Genomic DNA, 18256 nt, shown 5'->3' with positions numbered 1-18256 from the left:
AAGCTTCTATGAAGACGTGGAATCGGCGATGGGTAGAGTGAAAACTAAATACACTGTACTAATGGGCGACTTTAATGCCAAGGTAGGCAAGAAGCAGAGAGAGAGAGAGAGACAAAGAGGAGGAAAGACAGGGAGGTTAGCCAGTGTAAGTACCGGCTGGCTACCCTGTGCTCGGGAAAGGGGTAAAGGGAATAAAAGGAGAAAGAAGAAGAAGAGGAGAAAAAAAATTAAGGAAATTCACGCAGTACCGCGATACTCCGCAATACAACACTCAAAGGCGATCGCACAATTCGCATGTCCTTAAAAACTTCAGCAAAGCCCTTAAGGCCTTGAGTGCCGAAGCCCGTCTGGACCAGTGTCCTAGAGCCTTCTCCTCTGTAAAGGGGCGATTGTACAGTTTTTCGAGCGCGGTTACGAGCACTGTTCTAGGCACTTCGTAGCTGGGACAGTCACAAAGGAGGTGCTGAATCGTCTCCTCGCAGTCGCAGGTGCCGCAAGTAGGCTGGATACAAGGCAGGGGGGGAATATGGCATAGGCACTAGGAATGGCAGGGGAGAGTTATTAGTAGAGTTTGCGGAGCAGAATAATATGAGGATAATGAATACATTCTTCCGCAAGCGGGATAGCCGAAAGTGGACGTGGAGGAGCCCGAACGGCGAGACTAGAAATGAAATAGACTTCATAATCTGCGCTAACCCCGGCATCATACAAGATGTGGACGTGCTAGGCAAGGTGTGCCGCAGTGACCACAGGATGGTAAGAACTCGAATTAGCCTAGACCTGAGGGGGGAACGGAAGAAATTGGTACATAAGAAGCCGATTAATAAGTTAGCGGTAAGAGGGAAAATAGAGGAATTCTAGATCAAGCTACAGAACAGGTATTCGGCTTTAACTCAGGAAGAGGACCTTAGTGTTGAAGCAATGAACGACAACCTTGTGGGCATCATTAAGGATTGTGCAATGGAAGTCGGTGGTAACTCCGTTAGGCAGGATACCAGCAAACTATCGCAGGAGACGAAAAATCTGATCAAGAAACGCCAATGTATGAAAACCTCTAACCCTACAGCTAGAATAGAACTGGCAGAACTTTCGAAGTTAATCAACAAGCGTAAGATAGCTGACATAAGGAAGTATAATATGGATAGAATTGAACATGCTCTCAGGAACGGAGGAAGCCTAAAAACAGTGAAGAAGAAACTAGGAATGGGCAAGAATCAGATGTATGCGTTAAGAGACAAAGCCGGCAATACCATTACTAATATGGATGAGATAGTTCAAGTGGCTGAGGAGTTCTATAGAGATTTATACAGTACCAGTGGCACCCACGACGATAATGGAAGAGAAATTAGTCTAGAGGAATTCGAAATCCCAAAGGTAACGCCGGAAGAAGTAAAGAAAGCCTTGGGAGATATGCAAAGGGGGAAGGCAGGTGGGGAGGATCAGGTAACAGCAGATTTGTTGAAGGATGGTGGACAGATTGTTCTAGAGAAACTGGCCACCCTGTATACGCAATGCCTCATGATCTCGAGCGCACCGGAATCTTGGAAGAACGCTAACGTAATCCTAATCCATAAGAAAGGGGACGCCAGAGACTTGAAAAATTATAGACCGATGAGCTTACTGTCCGTTGCGTACAAACTATTTACTAAGGTAATCGCAAATAGAATCAGGAACACCTTAGACTTCTGTCAAGCAAAGGTCCAGGCAGGATTCCGTAAAGGCTACTCAACAATAGATCACATTCACACTATCAATCAGGTGATAGAGAAATGTGCAGAATATAACCAACCCTTATATATAGCTTTCATTGATTACGAGAAAGCGTTTGATTCTGTCAAAACCTCAGCAGTCATGGAGGCATTACGGAATCAGGGTGTAGACGAGCCGTATGTAAAAATAATGAAAGATATCTACAGCGGCTCCACAGCCACCGTAGTCCTCCATAAAGAAAGCAACAAAATCCCAATAAAGAAAGGCGTCAGGCAGGGAGATTCGATCTCTCCAATGCTATTCACAGCGTGTTTACAGGAGGTATTCAGAGACCTGGAGTGGGAAGAATTGGGGATAGAAGTTGATGGAGAATACCTTAGCAACTTGCGATTCGCTGATGATATCGCCTTGCTTAGTAACTCAGGGGACCAATTGTAATGCATGCTCACTGACCTGGAGAGCCAAAGCAGAAGAGTGGGTCTTAAAATTAATCTGCAGAAAACTAAAGTAATGTTTAACAGCCTCTGAAGAGAGCAGCAATTCACAATAGGCAGCGAGGCACTGGAAGTCGTAAGGGAATACATCTACTTAGGGCAGGTAGTGACGACGGATCCGGATCATGAGATGGAAATAATCAGAAGAATAAGAATGGGCTGTGGTGCGTTTGGCAAGCATTCTCAGATCATGAACAGCAGGTTGCCATTATCCCTCAAGAGAAAAGTATATAATACCTGTGTCTTACCAGTACTCACCTACGGGTCAGAAACCTGGAGGCTTACGGAAAGGGTTCTACTCAAATTGAGGACGATGCAACGAGCTATGGAAAGAAGAATGATAGGCGTAACGTTAAGGGATAAGAAAAGAGCAGATTGGGTGAGGGAACAAACGCGAGTTAATGACATCTTAGTTGAAATCAAGAAAAACAAATGGGCATGGGCCGGACATGTAATGAGGAGGGAAGATAACCGATGTTCATTAAGGGTTACGGAGTGGATCCCAAGGGAAGGGAAGCGTAGCAGGGGGCGGCAGAAAGTTAGGTGGGCGGATAAGATTAAGAAGTTTGCAGGGACGGCATGCCCACAATTAGTACATGACCGGGGTTGTTGGAGAAGTATGGGAGAAGCCTTTGCCCTGCATTGGGCGTAACCAGGCTGATGATAATGATGATGATGAGTCATTGCTTACGGGAGTATGAGCCATTGATGATGACAGCTTTCGACATGCTGTTTGGTATGTTGTATGCATTATTAGAAAGAATTTAAGCACTGTTCGCTTCACTTTGGTGAGTTCTTGTAGCCTCTGCCTTACGGGGTTATGAGCCAGTGCATTTTTCGCTTGCTTACGGGAACATGAATGCTCACGGGGTGTGAGTCACTGATGACGATAGTGTTTGTTCACGGAGAACAAAAATGCACAGAACCCTAGCCATATACAGATTCGCTAAAAAAAAAATGAGTGCCTAAGAACACTCATTCGCGCGCACATTCTGCTCCTACTTGAGAATGTGAGCAGACACAAAAGGTAGAATAGGCAAAAAAAGAACGACAACATGCACCTCTGCATATTTTACAACTAGCGGCGACAAACCCACAGGCGCAATGCATTGCTATGTGAATTCATGGCGCTACATAAGAACAAAAAAAAAGCCGCTGCTGCAAGCCTGCGCATTGCGAATAATGTCCGGATAAAGACGCTTGATTGGCGTCGGATATATATATATATATATATATATATATATATATATATATATATATATATATATATATATATTTGCGGAACTTCTTAACCCCGCTTTATCGCTACACCGTTTGCGCCCAATTGCAGGTCTGTTTATGCAGCAGCGCTTACTTCTGTTGTTTTATCATGGCACCAAACAGGACAAAAAGGAAGCAGCCCCAATATACGCGCCATAAAAGAATGCAACCGCGCAGAACTTCACGAACAAGGCCCCATTCATATTAGTTTGTGTATAGTCGGGTTCTTGAAAGTAGCATCCGCGCAGGTTCCATACTCGGAGCTGCCGACTCAGTCGCGAACAAAATAAAGTGACAAGCCAAAGAGAAACACACAGAAATCGACAACAGCGCGAAGCGGTGCACAAGCGAATCGCAGTGGCGAAACCGGCCGCTCCCGCTATTGTCCCGGTGCGCAAACACCGACCGCACAGTTCCATCGGGCATCCGGCTGACGTTGAATGATGGCCCAATCAATCGAGAGCGGAGTCAGAGGCAAAGCATCCCATGAACACGCGAAGGAAGCTATCCCGCCGCAATCGATCTGCACCGCGGAGAAGCACGCCGAGACGGCGCACGGCGTGGCGATAAGGGTGTCCCCCAATGCCATCCGGCGCTTGCGGTGCGCCCCTATCGCTCTCGCGGGGAGGGGGGGGGGGCGGCACGCGGGACGCACCCACTTTTTGGGGCGCCTAGTTTGTATGTCAATCAGCGCCGCTCATTCGTGTCGGCCCCGCTGCCGATCGGAGTGAAGTCAACAGGCCTCGCGAACGCCTCGGTCGGCTGCTGTGTAGAGCGAGGGGAAAGTGAATTGCGCTGTCGTAGATTTTTCGCCTCATCAACTTCTCTGTGTATTTTGCGCAGCGATATAACGGATCAGTGTTTTTGGCCGCAGATGAAAAAAAAAAAGCCAGTGCTTGTTGCGATTAGTAATGAATGTGCTGGTCTCCATCAGATTATTAAAGAATGTATGGGGGAAGAATAGCACCAGCAGAAGACCAATTTACTATTTCTTGTTCGTCAGTTGCCACATTCTGGGGTATTGCCCAATGCCACTGCACCGAATAAAAAAGAAGAAATAAACCAAATAGAGTGCCAGGGAGGTGGGGATTAGAACACGGGTATGAGTTGATGTGGGGGAGAGTGGGGGGGGGAGGTTTGAAAAAAAATGCTTCAAAGCGTTGTTTGATTTGAATACTCGGTGCAAAATAATATAGCCGCTTGTCGTGCAAACCGTTTATTTGGATGAGTTTCCCTAAAGCCGCTGTGAATAATTCCCTTATCGCTCCCTCCCTAAGGCGTGAATTGCAGACAAGCATACATTTTTACTTAACTTGGCACTTATCGAGACGACCACACCACTTAAGCTTGGCTTGCGGTTATACTGCGTCAAACTCAGGACAAGGGATGTTAGGGATATTAGGATTTCGCCTAAAGACATCCCCTTGGTAATTTTGGATCGCGTGGCAGTACCCCCCAGCTTATAGACACTGCGGCTTTCTCCAGCGCCAGACATTGTAGAGAGAAAGGGAAAGTGAAATAAAGAGAAACATAAATAGCTGACCTCGGGTAGTTAAGGTTGAGTCTATTTGTGAGGGAATATAAATCGCGCGAGGAAGTAGGATAACTAGAACGCCGAGGGTCATTCCCTATATTTGAGGAGTCTCGAAAGAAACCGATATATATATATATATATATATATATATATATATATATATATATATATATATATATATATATATATATATATATATATATATATATATATATATATATATATATATATATATATTGCAGGAAAGTTCGACTCCACAGGAGACCAACTGTTCCGCAACTTTAATACTGTCTCAGTGCGGAGATAGAGAAAAGACAAACTACACGGCAATAAACACAGGAACAAATGCAGACAGACAGACAGACAGACAGACAAAGAACTTTAATAGCAAGGTCCTGAGACGCTTTGCCCTAGGGCAGAGCTGCGGGCCGCTCCCACGTGGGGACTGGTAGGAACAAATGCAGGAATTGAATATTCTGCACCCGATACACAATGCATAATCTCTAGGTTTAACAAGGCATTGCTTCGGGATAGATGGTTTTTGGATAGTTGGCTCTTAGATTATTTAGCGCGGTATTTTAGGAGTCCACTCGGAACGCGAAACGACAGGCAAAGTGCTAACTTCCAACTACACGTTAATGCCAGACGCATTGAGTAAATATTCAAAGCAACACAAGTCAAAAGAAGAAGAAGAAAAGAAACTAGCCAGTCCCATGGTAGCACCAGCACGTGTGCACCATCAAAAATAATGGAACTGCAGTGTCGTCCAGTGGAATAAGCGCGGAAAGAAACATCGTGGACAGGAGAGGCGCTTATTTCCGCGATTATTTCGCCCAAGGACACAGCGTGATGCACCACCAGCTCCGAAAGCCCGCGATTCAGAATAGTTGGACTGTCACCAGCTTCCACGAAGGAAACCAATTTATGTTTTATATAGAGAAACCGATGACGAGTTCACGCACTCGTGAACGTCAGTCATCTTTGCCGCTGCCTCGTCCACTTCTCGCGTGCCTTGGCCTTGTAAACACATCCACACAGCATTGTTAAAATATAGGGCGCACCCACAATTGCGGCAAAAAGGTGAGAAGTGCGCGACTCCTCCTCTTCCTTTTCCTCCCATTCTCGTTGTGCTCTTTCAGGCGTCCATCGATTCCGGGGCACTTGTGCATGTGTCCTAGATCGGTTCCTCTGACTTTTGACAAGCGCCACTCGTGGGTGTGGTTGCAGGCTGCAGGCTTCACCTATTAGGAACAGGCTAGTGGCCAATAAACCCTCGCGTGCTACCTCATCGCATCAGAACGGCAAAAGTATGATACGTGTTTCTCATAATACCTGCACTTCTTTGGGACGTCAAGCCAAGTCGACAAAAAGATAGGTCAATTAATTGTTTGACTAATCAGCCCATGCACGTTGATTGTGTTTTAAATAAAGTGAAGCACTGAAAAACAAAGGACGTGATAGCAGAAACGATTAAAGTCACGCACGTAGAAAATTTAAGGTATGGATGAACTTCCAGCCTTGCGGCGGAATTTCACAGCTAAGGGTGGTGCTTTTTATATAGCTGGAGTCATAGGTGCCGACATAAGGGGGGGTTGGAGGGGCTTCGGGGCCATAGCTCCCTCCGGAGTTTTCGGGGTTGGGCGGCGCTCAGCCCACCCGGGCAATGCCGAATCAGCCTCCCTCCCCCTTTCACCATAAGGTGCCATTACCAGAGCTTTGTTACACAGATCATTTGATATTTTTATTCACTTTCCTTGACCTTCTAACCTAAAATTTTACTCGGGCTAATAGCTTACTGCATCTTTGTTGGCGCGGACATGCACGGATTTTAATTCATACTTCTACTTCTACTGATACAGCGGGAGAGGCCGCAGTTTCGCCGGGAAGGCTAAGCAGTATTAGTACCACCGAGAGGACTCAGGCTGTGAAATTGAACTGTCTCCTACTATGATACCTTGTATATAGTCATATAACGCCGTCGCTTTCAGCGCTCAACACTTCGAGATGGCACGAAGTTTGTTCAAGTGCACTATCTATCTATATATATATTATATTTATATATATAAAAATATAAATTTATTATATATATTTATATATATATATTATATATATATATATATATATATATGTATATATATATATATATATATATATATATATATATATATATATATATATATATATATATATATATATATATATATATATATATATATATATATATATATATATATATATTGGGGGGTTTGGAGAGCTGGTCGGGCCCCAGACCTCCTCCCCCCCCCCCCGGGAAATGAAAACTCTTTGCCTATGGCTAGGGTGACCTGATTGCACGTCTGGCCGATAGCACAGTCGTAAGATGCGTCCGACTGTGGATGGTACCGAAGATGGATAATTTAACAAAATTGGTGCACCTTATTTTTCAGCAGAAATTGGAAGACAACAATTGGAGATACTGAATAAGAATATTATAACCGCAGGACACATAACACTCCGCAGGTATAAACAGAATGCGATAAAAAATAAAATGTTTTATAGCGTGGTAAAAGTTTCTAATTGGCCTGTCACTGCTCGTGCTTGAAGCAATTTTCTTGATGGACGTTGCCATTTTCGTTTTCACCGTACACTGCATGCCGACGCTCACATGGATATTTTTAGCCTCGTGTCCCCTGAACTGCTGAGAAGGAATCACTCCTCGAGCTTGACGCAACTTTTCCGCTGGATGCTTCCAGTTCGGTTTTGTGCCCTAGCTTGTTTTGGCGCTACCATATAAGAACGTAATTTTTACTTTCCACTAAAACTGTTACAACGTATGGTACCGAAAATCCAAAGTTGATGAACGCCCCTCTGAGTGCATTTGTCAGGAACAACCACTTCAGAGACGTACAGCTCGCTAACGCAACATGCAGCAGTGAATGCGACGGCCGACACCTTTGCTGCGGAGTTTGTCTTGAAAAAGGCGTACTGTGTGCGAATTCTTCAGGTACGCGGGAAGTCAAAACATATTTATCATTTCAAAACACAGAACAAGGGGGAAGGATATTCCAGCCTATGGTTTTAGGAGCAACGTTCAGGTAAGAGGAAGTTGGCAGCTGACTGCAACTCGAAGGTACAAAGGATGCCCATATAGCAGAGAGATAGAAGAATAAATGAAAGGCAGGGAGGTTAATCAGGGCGGAGCCCAGTTGGATACCCGGCACCGGCGGTAGGAAAATGGAGAGAGAAAGTTTAAGAAAAGAAGAAATAGTTCGCTGTGGAGGTTACCGACGTAGTACCTGTTTTCTGCTCTGTATCACAGAGGCTCCTTAGTCCTGATCACAGACAGTCACTCAATCCGATAGCCTTCAAATATCGCAGCAACGCTTTTGTGACCTTTTGCAGATGTGATATGCGAGGTCCCGGTACCAAGATCTTGAGCAAGGTGAATGGTTTTCCATACAACTGATTAAGATCTATGAAGAGGTCATGTCTTTCATTTTCAATGGATGGGCATTAGCACAGTATATGTGCTACCTTCTCCTCGACACCGCACGCATTGTACTCGGGGTTATTGGTCATTCCAATCAAACATATCATTGGTTAATGCAACCTTCAGGCGTAAGCAGTACGGCATTGTTCCCGCTCTTCGTGGAAGCCCAGGTAACAGCCGCAGTTGCATAGATGGGTCGAGGGAATGCAATCGATGCTGGGTGAATTCAGGTGTGTGCCAGATCTACACTGGCATACGGGGTACATTTTCTAGATAAGCATAGTGCGTTATCATCAGATCAGTACGGATTTCTGCAGGGGAACAGTACCCAAGCAGTGTTAGAAGATTTATCTTATCTGTTAGTATCCACACAAGATCGCAACTGGGTAACCTGTGCTCTCTTTATTAATGCGTCTAAGGCATTTGACAGTGTTTGTAATTACAGGCAGGCAGACAGGCCGTGTCATCTTAGACAGACAGCGTTTGTCATGACATGTTGTTACAGAAACTGTCTTTGCTAGGCCTCCGTGGATCATTCTACAACCTATCAACTAAATTTCTGTAGGATAGACGACAGTGTGTAAAAGTGGGAAATAGTTTAAGTGTATATACATGCATTTTTTCTGGAGTCTCTCGGGGCTCAGTTATAACCCCCTCCTCTTTAGCATTTATGTTAATGTTTTTCCCAATGTAGTAGGTGATCATATATATATATCAATACGCCGATGATACAGTTCTTCTATCCTGTGCAACCAATCTCTCCGGTGCAGTTAGCTCTCTACATAATAAGGTAACTAAAGTTATGAACTGGTTCGCGGCAGATTTAATAAGCGTCAGCCCTCCTCAAACGCGACTTTTCGATAACCCCATGGAAGAAAATTCTGCCTTTGAAACCGTTATTCTTACACATATCTGACTGTTATACATGCAAATGTCAATCTGTTAAATGCGCATCTTCTGTTAAGTATCTTGGGCTGCTTTCTGACTGAGGTCTTTTATGGAATTGGAGTTCTTCCTACCTCTGTAACAGTTTGCGTCACGGTCTGCTTTGTATTATTGAAAATGCAATTTCTTATACCAAGTTTCGTACGAAACATTATTGTGAATGCTTTAGTCTACAGTGTGTTACATTATGGCTTGACTGTTTATGGTCACTGCACCCTTAGATGGCGATCAAGAATTAACACAACTTTACGTTCCCTGTTGTCAATAATGACATGCAATACGTGTCCCAGGAAAGATATAGATGCCTTCAAGTTGTTAAACTTGCCAAACTTCACTTCCCTGGTTGTCGAAAGTATTGTAATTAAACACTTCCGGAATAATGATATTAAGATACCGTATACACCAGCGCGTTCCTAAGGACTGAAACAACCTTATGTGATCCCCAAGACGGCAACAAAGAATGGAACAACGCGACAATAATTTGTTGCAGCCATATTTAATAAATTCCCAACGCCTGTGTTAGAAGTTAACACAAAACGTGGGATCCAGAAATAACTCAGGGTTTTTGAAGTTTTAAGGAACATTTTGTATAATTTCAGTATTTCATTCCGACGCGCTAATAGCTAACTCCGCTAATTACCACGTGCAGTTTTCTGTGACCTGACTGTCAAGCACTGCCAGTAAAGACTTCTAAGGCTTTGGCAGGCCTGCTAATCTGTATTTTGTTTTCCTTTATGCACAATAAATATTGTATTGTATTGTTGTATTGTACCAGCTTGCTTAAGTCCTAGGCTTTGTCAGTCCTCGATAATGTTACAGCAGCAAGGTTTGGATTGCTGAAAGGAAGCTTCCCACTTGAATAAAAATTCGCCCTTGAAACCGTGACCGACACCGTTGTCGGGGCGGCCGGATCTACCACCTGTGCTAAAGAAGAGGCTATCGATTGCACTGTAGTGCAATAAAAAAATGCAGTGACCATAAACAGTCAAGCTATAGCGTAGCACACTCTAGACTAAAGCATTCAGAATAATTTTTCGCGCGAAGATTGGCGTAGGACATCGCAAATTGAAAAAGCACAGGAGACCATGCGCATCCTGTCACAGAGGGGGGACAAATGCGAGTTCCATAACATCACGGTCAACAAGCAGCACAATATGCTTAACAGAAGATGCGCATTTAACAGCTTGACATGTGCATGTGTAACAGTCAGATGTGTGTAAGAATAACGGTTTCAACGGCAAAATATTTTCATGGGGTTATGGGAACGTATAAGTCGCGTTTTAGAAGTGTTGGCGCTTATTAAATTTGCCGGGAACCAGTCCATAACTTTAGTTACTTTATTCTATAAGGTGTAAGGTGCTACGAGGAGGGCAACGTAGCCGAGGGCGGCAAAAGACTAGATGGGGTGAGGAAATTAAGAAATTCGCAGGCGCAAGTTGGAATCGGTTGGCGCAATACAAGGCTAAGGCCTTCGTCATTCAGTGGACTTAATATAGGTTGAGGACGATGATCATGACGATCGATTGCACGGCGAAGCCAAATTATTCTACAACTAGACGCGCCTCTACACTGAATACGGCCAAATAACTTATGCAGAAACGCGCGATGGGGACAAAATTTCATAAAAGAGAAATGCGGCATTAATCTGACAGGTGGACGCTGACTTCTCCCTTCTGCGACAGTTGCTCCGTCTTGCGGCTTTCCGTCCAAATGATTTGCCATATGGAGCGATATTCAATGCGCTTGTATACTCAATAGAAAAAAGTGTCACCTTTAAAACTTTTTCCTGCCCGGAATGTAGAACGACTAACTTTGCGGGGCACTGTGTTTAGCTTCGCGCAGGGACAAAACTGCGCTTCGGCTCTGATGCTTCCACAATTCGGGCATGAAAAGCATAGCAAGCGCTTCTCCACCTAGCCCCAACTTGAGGCAAGCTCGCGGGCAGCTTCACACCGTATGACCGCCCCCGTTCCCCGCTTCGCTGGGTCGCGCTACTGCGCCTGTCGTGATTAATGAGTTCTCATTAGAAGGCGACCTGGAAACGGGCCCGAGCCCGCGTAAAATGCTGATGAACGGTCTTCATAGATGAGCTTTACTCTCCGATGGCATCCTGGGTGCTGCAGGGAGCATAGGCCGAGTAAACAAACCGGGCTTTGCTGCTAAAAAGCGTCTAGCAGTCTGGTGTGCGTCCGAATGGCCAGCGAATCGTAGTGTTCGCGCTTCTTGCAAATGAAAGTGCAGCCACGCGTGTCTCCACTGACGCAATGCGTAAAGCAAAGCAATCACGTGAGGGGGTGTATGGTACGCAGGCTTAACCGGCCATCCTTTGCCGCGCTTCTGTGGTAACGAAGCCGCTCGTGAACGTCCACCGCAGCGACCTCGAAACGTAAACACAGAAGACAGGAAAAAGAGCACGAACACTTACAGAACGCGCAGCCTGGGTTGAGCCTCGGCGGGCCTCGGTTCAGCGTTTTGTGCGCTTTAGTGCATCATGCGGCATTGAAATAGGAGAACACGTTCTAGATTTTAAGCCGGCCAGGGGAACCTCCTACGGAAAGTAACACTGTGGTTGCTTTAAAGCGTAGAATTGCATTTTCGGAAATGGCCGCCGTATTCTATCTCGAGCCGTTTTAAAAATGATGTCCTTCTACTCATGTCGCACAAGCGGGTAGCAACACAGGTGGTCGAAATAAATGTACTTTTTTTTCCCTCGACAAGGTTTCCCATGTTGAATATTTCGCGTTTCTTTATTTGACATATCCAACCGAACCCAACAATTTGAGACCACTTCAGTGCCTATTTGGTACTTGTCCCTGCATTTCTAAAAAAAATAATAAACCTCAGAGCAATGAATGCATAGAATGCAGTGAATGCAATGGCTATGACTGCAGCGTGGCATTTGAGATGACCTTCAAGCCTGAGGATTCCTTACACCCATAGGCGCCGGCTACGGCAGGGCTCCGGGCACGAACCCCCTCTGAAGTTTTCCGGAGGGGGCAAGGCCAGCCCCCCCCCCCCCTCCCCTCGTCCCTCCGGCGATGCCGATGTTTCTCCCCCCTCACTCCCAAAGTGTCATTACGAGAGTTCTATTACTCACGTCATTCGAGATTTATTTTTATTTCTCTCTACCTTTTCACTTCAAATTTTATTGTGGTGAAAAGCTTGCTGCATCATTGTTGGCGCGGATGTGAACGTCCTTTAATTCATACTTTGGATTTATTTCTGGAAAACCTAACAAGGGGAAGACAAGCGCATTAGAAAAAACCAGCGGCGGCTACCTGATCCTTATTTTTTCACTTCAGCATATTTCCATAACATTACCCGGCGTGGTTGCTTAGTGACTATGGGGGTTGGGCTGCTAAGTATGAGGTCGCGGGATCGAATCCCGGCCACGGGGGCCGCATTTCGATCGGAGCGAAATGCGAAAACAGCCATGTATTTAGGTTTAGATGCACGTTGAAAAACCCCAGGTGGTCTAAATATCCGGAGTCCTCCACTACGGCGTGTGTCAGACCGTGGTTTGGCACGCAGAAACCCATAATTTAATATTATTTTATTTAAAATTTCCACTGTGAACACCATGCACAGACAATATATTGAAATATATACACAGTACAAAGTTTATCACATTTTTTAAAGAGAAGGCGGTAGCCAAGTAGCAATTATGTCCGGAGACATGGATAGCTTATGCCTATAGAGGATGCATTTTGCTGTATATTGCATATTTTGCTAAAATTTCACCTTGCTTCAAATTGCTTGGCGTGCCCTTTCGACCTTGAAAAAAAAACCTGCACATTTCAATGACCCTTCCGGCAAAGTCTTTTATCAACGGCATGTGAAATGCACGTGAATGATATTCTCAGTATTCCTTCTCTTTAAGCTAGGCACCGCTAACAGCTCTTGAAAAAAAAAAACTCTTCTAATAATTTAGAACATTTATTAGGGATGGAATTAAACATCGCCACTTGCGTGCAGATGTCATAAATATAGCTAATTGACTCAATAACCGAAATGAGGTCAAGTAGGATTTACTCGAAAACAGAATCAATAGCAGTCATTCGCGATATCGCTTATACAGTACTTACATTTAAAAAAAGAAAAAAAAGAAAAAAAGGGGCTGCATGCACTTTCGCCGGAAAGGGGAAGCAGAATTAGTGATAGCAGAGCATAAGAGAACTATATGAAAGAAAATTGTTACCTTCTAAATCAGTGTAAGGGCCGCACGCGCGTTGGGGCCACACCCCCCACTTGACGGCCATTTCGAAAAAATCCAGCTGCCGAGAAGCAATCGAGTTCGGTGTGCGGATTCCGATCGCGCTCAACGGCGAATTTTCTCTGGTAGCGTACGTTCGCGCGTCGCTCGCCACGAGATAATTACAGGAAGCGATCGCGCAGATTAACAGTGGATTTTATACTCGTAGTTGGCAAAATTAGATTAGACGTTCCGGTCCCGTATATGACTCGTCAAAATTGTCACAGAAAAGGGCGACTCTTACAGTATTCTATACGCTAGTTATATCCGCTGTGTAGCTTGTACCAACCATTCACCTACGAAGTGAAATAATAAGAATGCGTACGGTAGTGCACGGACCATGTGAACCTGTTAATATACCACTGGATGACCAGGAACGGTTGCTGTCACATAATAATAATAATAATAATAATAATAATAATAATAATAATAATAATAATAATAATAATAATAATAATAATAATAATAATAATAATAATAATAATAAAAAATAATAATAATAATCCTATTCATGTCCACTGCAGGACGAAGGCCTCTCCCTGCGATCTCCAATTACCCCTGTCCTCCGGCAACCGATTACATATAGCACCCGCAAATTTCCCAATTTAGTCACTCCATCTAGTGTTCTGCCGCCCTCTACTGCGCTTCCCTTCTTTTGGTACCCATTCTGTTATCCTAATGATCCAACGGTCATCTAGTCTGTGTATTATTTATTTATTTATTTATTTCAGAATACTGCAGGCCAACAGTTATGGCCCATGAAGGAGGGGCTATACAAGGCATGTAAATACACTGTGACATCAAAAATAAAAAGAAAGAACGGCAGTTCAACAGATTGCCGCTAATAGACAAGCAGAAAAATATGTATACACATGTACATATTCATACATATATATACGCTTTCGCACATATGCAGCTCTCATGACCTACCCAGCGCCAATTTTTTCTATAAATATCTATTAGAATAACGTCTATGCCCGTTTGCTCTCTGATCCAAACTGCTCTCTTCCTGTCTCTTAAAGTTATGCCTAGCATTCTTCACTCAGTGTCACCACGCTTGCATTATGAAGAACACCGGCAGTGTGGGAGAAAGGTTCGTAGAGGAGCGAGGTTTCCCGCGAATCCGAAAATTAGATTCATCATCACCACCTGCCCTACGCGACTACGACTAACGACGACTACGACTAACTTAGACTACGCGAGCTGCAACTCTAGGGACGCGGAAAGACAGTCCAAGAAGGAAGACAGCATGCACGAAGCTAGAAGCCATCCCAGCTCGCCCTTCATCGTTGTACCCAAGAATGATTATTAACAATTAGATACTGCACACGGGCCGCGTAAGCTTCAGCCATGCACAGTCATGAGCAGCTTCGGCAGGGCGACTTCACATGCATCAAACACATATGTCTCCCTAAAGTGTTGAACTGAATCCGCTTCTCGAATGGCTCATCCGAGCTACATCAGTCTCTTGGTGGTGTGAGGAGACTCAGGCTGTGAAAGTGAACTGTCTGCTACCTCACTGGCCCTCACTTCAGTGAACAATTCGTTACACACACGCACACGCATATATATATATATATATATATATATATATATATATATATATATATATATATATATATATATATATATATATATATATATAGATCTGTGAAGCACACGAAGCTTTTGGCAAAGCTTCGAAATAAGCGTAAATGTCACATATCCATGTTTCTGCACTCATTAAGCCTTGTCCAAATGGTACGAGCGTTGCCCACTTGTGATCCTAAAACAGCGCAAGGAGATGGGCAACCAGACAAGAAAATCACAGATGGAGCGATTACTTACAACTAAGTTTCATTCGTCACCACAGCGCCACATTTACTCGCGCTGTGTGCGACAAAAGAAGGACACCTTTGTGTCCAGTGGGTTATGAGGCACGCAGTAGTCTTGGGGCTCCGGATTTACTTCGATCATCTGGTGCGCTTTAGCGTGCAACTAATTCTCAGTACAGGATACTCCATCCTTCTTGGCAAGGGCGCGAGGCGAGCGCGAATAGAACTGGCGCGGAGGCCACGTGATCGGTTTTAAGGCCACAAAAGGCAAGGCACGGAGCAAGCGCCATCTGGTTATAGCGAGTGAACTAGCGGGTAAAAATGTTTTAGAGCGTGCATTGGCGGATGTGAATTTTTCTTAGCTATTGTTTAAACTGCACGTAAACTCCAAGTCCTCCCCCCATTCTCGAGGTGAGGGTGAATGAGACCCGATGGCCTATGTCTCAGTGCCGTGACTGAACAAAAAATATTTTAGCATAATCGATCGGCTTAAAGCTATGACTGTAATAAGCTGATAGCATTTTCTTTTTTTACCATTCCCGGAAGAGCATACGCCTCACCGCAAGGAACGTGCATGAGCTATTAGCGTTTTTTTTTATCACTGCCGAAGCTCTGTGTGTATACGCTTCGCCACGGGGATTGAACAAAAGGCGACCGACTAAAATTATTGCACTTTTTAGCATATCTCGTGGGTCTCAACAAAAACAGTGAACTTGTTTTATGTACTGTTTTTTTGTGCTTACGTTTACAACAAAACATTTATGCTGTGATGATGCACGTAAACACTCAAAACTGGGTGTTGTTTAAGTTATATACAACAGCAACGGGAGCAGCATATATATAATATAAGCAGCAACGGGAGGCCGCGTGCATAGCGAAGTTAACGCGAAACAAATTAGGTATTCTTTATGTACGCTTCGTCCATTCGAGTTACGATCACTAATATGTGAAAGTAATTAAATAACGGTGTTTAACATCCCTAATCAGCGGAGTGGCTTACGAGGAATGCTGTAAGCGAGAGCTCCGAATTAATTTTGACCACCTGGGGTTTTTCACTTGCACCAAAATCACGGCAACTACAGTTCTTGCACTCCGCCCCCATCGCAATTTGGCTGGCACCGCTCATATGGCTGATATTTTTGGATGGATGGATGGAAAAACTTTATTTTCGTCAGAACGCATGTGCGGACGATTCCGTGCTAGATGGCCATCAGCTCATGGCTGACGGCGACCTGGTTGGCCCACTCCACGGCCCTGGTCTGGACGACTGGGTCTGAGCTGGCCAACACGGCCTCCCACTGCTCGAGAGAAGGATCACGCATAATATCCGCCGGTGGCGGCACTATGCTACAGCTCCATAATATATGGTTATAGGTGGCCAGTTCCTGGCACCATTTGCATTCCGGCTGAACGTCTAGGTACATTTTAACACGTATGGGTTATAGAAAGATCTCGTCTGCAATTTTCGCCAGACGCTTTCCTGCGCATTCACCAATTGCTTGTCCGGTGGAGGGTAAACTCTCCGCTCAAGTTTGTAATGGTTAGTAATGTCTTGAAAGGACACCAGCTCATCTCTCGTGGACCTCCCTGGAACGTCCGGCTCACCTGCTCGGCTGACGAAACCTCGAGCATTTATGTGAGCCGCCTTGTTCCCAGGGTTCCCAGAGTGTGCCGGTACCCAGACAATTTCCACCTCCGTAGTCCCTCGCCCCTTGGCCCGATTTAGTAATCCTGCCGCTGTGACAGAGATTCTGCCCCTCGCCAAATTTTGGATTGCTGTTTTAGAGTGGCTGAAAATCAGGTCAGCTTCAGTATTACCTATAGCTAGCGCTATCGTCGCCTCCTCTGCAGTTTTTGAGGAGCGGGTTTTGACTGATCCAGAGGTGACTAAGCGTCCCCTGCCCGTCCACCACCGCAACTGCAAATGCGTCCTTGTTCTTATACTCGGTGACATCTACGTAGACTGCCCCATTGTACTTCCCGTGCTTAGCATGTAGAGCTCTGGCTCTTGCCTTCCTACGGTTCTCATGATGTATCGGATGCATATTTTTAGGCAAAGGTTTTATGTGCAAGCCCTTGTGCATTTCTCGCTTCACCTGACTTTTCATGTCCCTGGCTGGAGGATCAACTCCAATGCCGATCCTCTCCAATATATCCCTCCTTACTCTCGTTTTGGAAAGTCTACTGAATTGCATCGCCAAGTGGGCCTCCCGCAGTTCTTCCAAGGTGTTGTGCACCCCTAATCCTAGCAGCCTTTCGGTAGAAGTATTGTTAGGCAACCCAAGGGCTGCCTTATACGCCTGTCTAATTATAGCCTCCACCTTGCCTTTCTCCGTCGCGTCCATCTTCATATAAGGCGTCGCATACACTATTCTACTGAGCACAAACGCCTGTACCAGCTTACACAATTCCTTTTCCTTGACGCCTTGCTTACGATTGGCGATTCTCCTGATAAGTCTCACGGTAGCATTGACCGTATTTTTGAGCCTTTCCAAGGCCTCCCTATTCTTCCTGTTAGTCTGCAGATACAGACCCAGGATCCTGATCATTTGGACCTCTACGACCGGCGCACCCCCCCCCCCCTTTCACCTTCAGCGGTCGTGGCGGCACATAGTGCATCGCATGTATCCCTCTTGGTTTATCCCTAAGCGCAAAAAGCTCGGACTTGGGCTGAGAGCACGAGAGTCCTGCCTCCCCCGCTAGCTTGTCCACAATATCCACTGCCTGTTGTAAAGTTTCCTCCAATTGTGCGTCGCTTCCCCTTGTTACCCATAGAGT

At 45.0% G+C, this 18256-nt stretch overlaps 1 protein-coding gene across 2 annotated transcripts in view; it reads right to left on the bottom strand.

Moving 5' to 3' along the window:
* LOC135899677 (5-hydroxytryptamine receptor 1-like) overlaps window positions 1–18256 on the bottom strand; it is a 208784-nt gene that overhangs the window by 57368 nt on the left and 133160 nt on the right. The gene's annotated exons all lie outside the window — the stretch shown is intronic.

Source organism: Dermacentor albipictus, chromosome 7 (genome assembly GCF_038994185.2).
Source record: "Dermacentor albipictus isolate Rhodes 1998 colony chromosome 7, USDA_Dalb.pri_finalv2, whole genome shotgun sequence".
In the NCBI taxonomy this organism is placed as follows: Eukaryota; Metazoa; Arthropoda; class Arachnida; order Ixodida; family Ixodidae; genus Dermacentor; species Dermacentor albipictus.
Note: the sequence above shows the minus strand (reverse complement) of the source record. Positions and strands in the feature narration are given on the sequence as shown.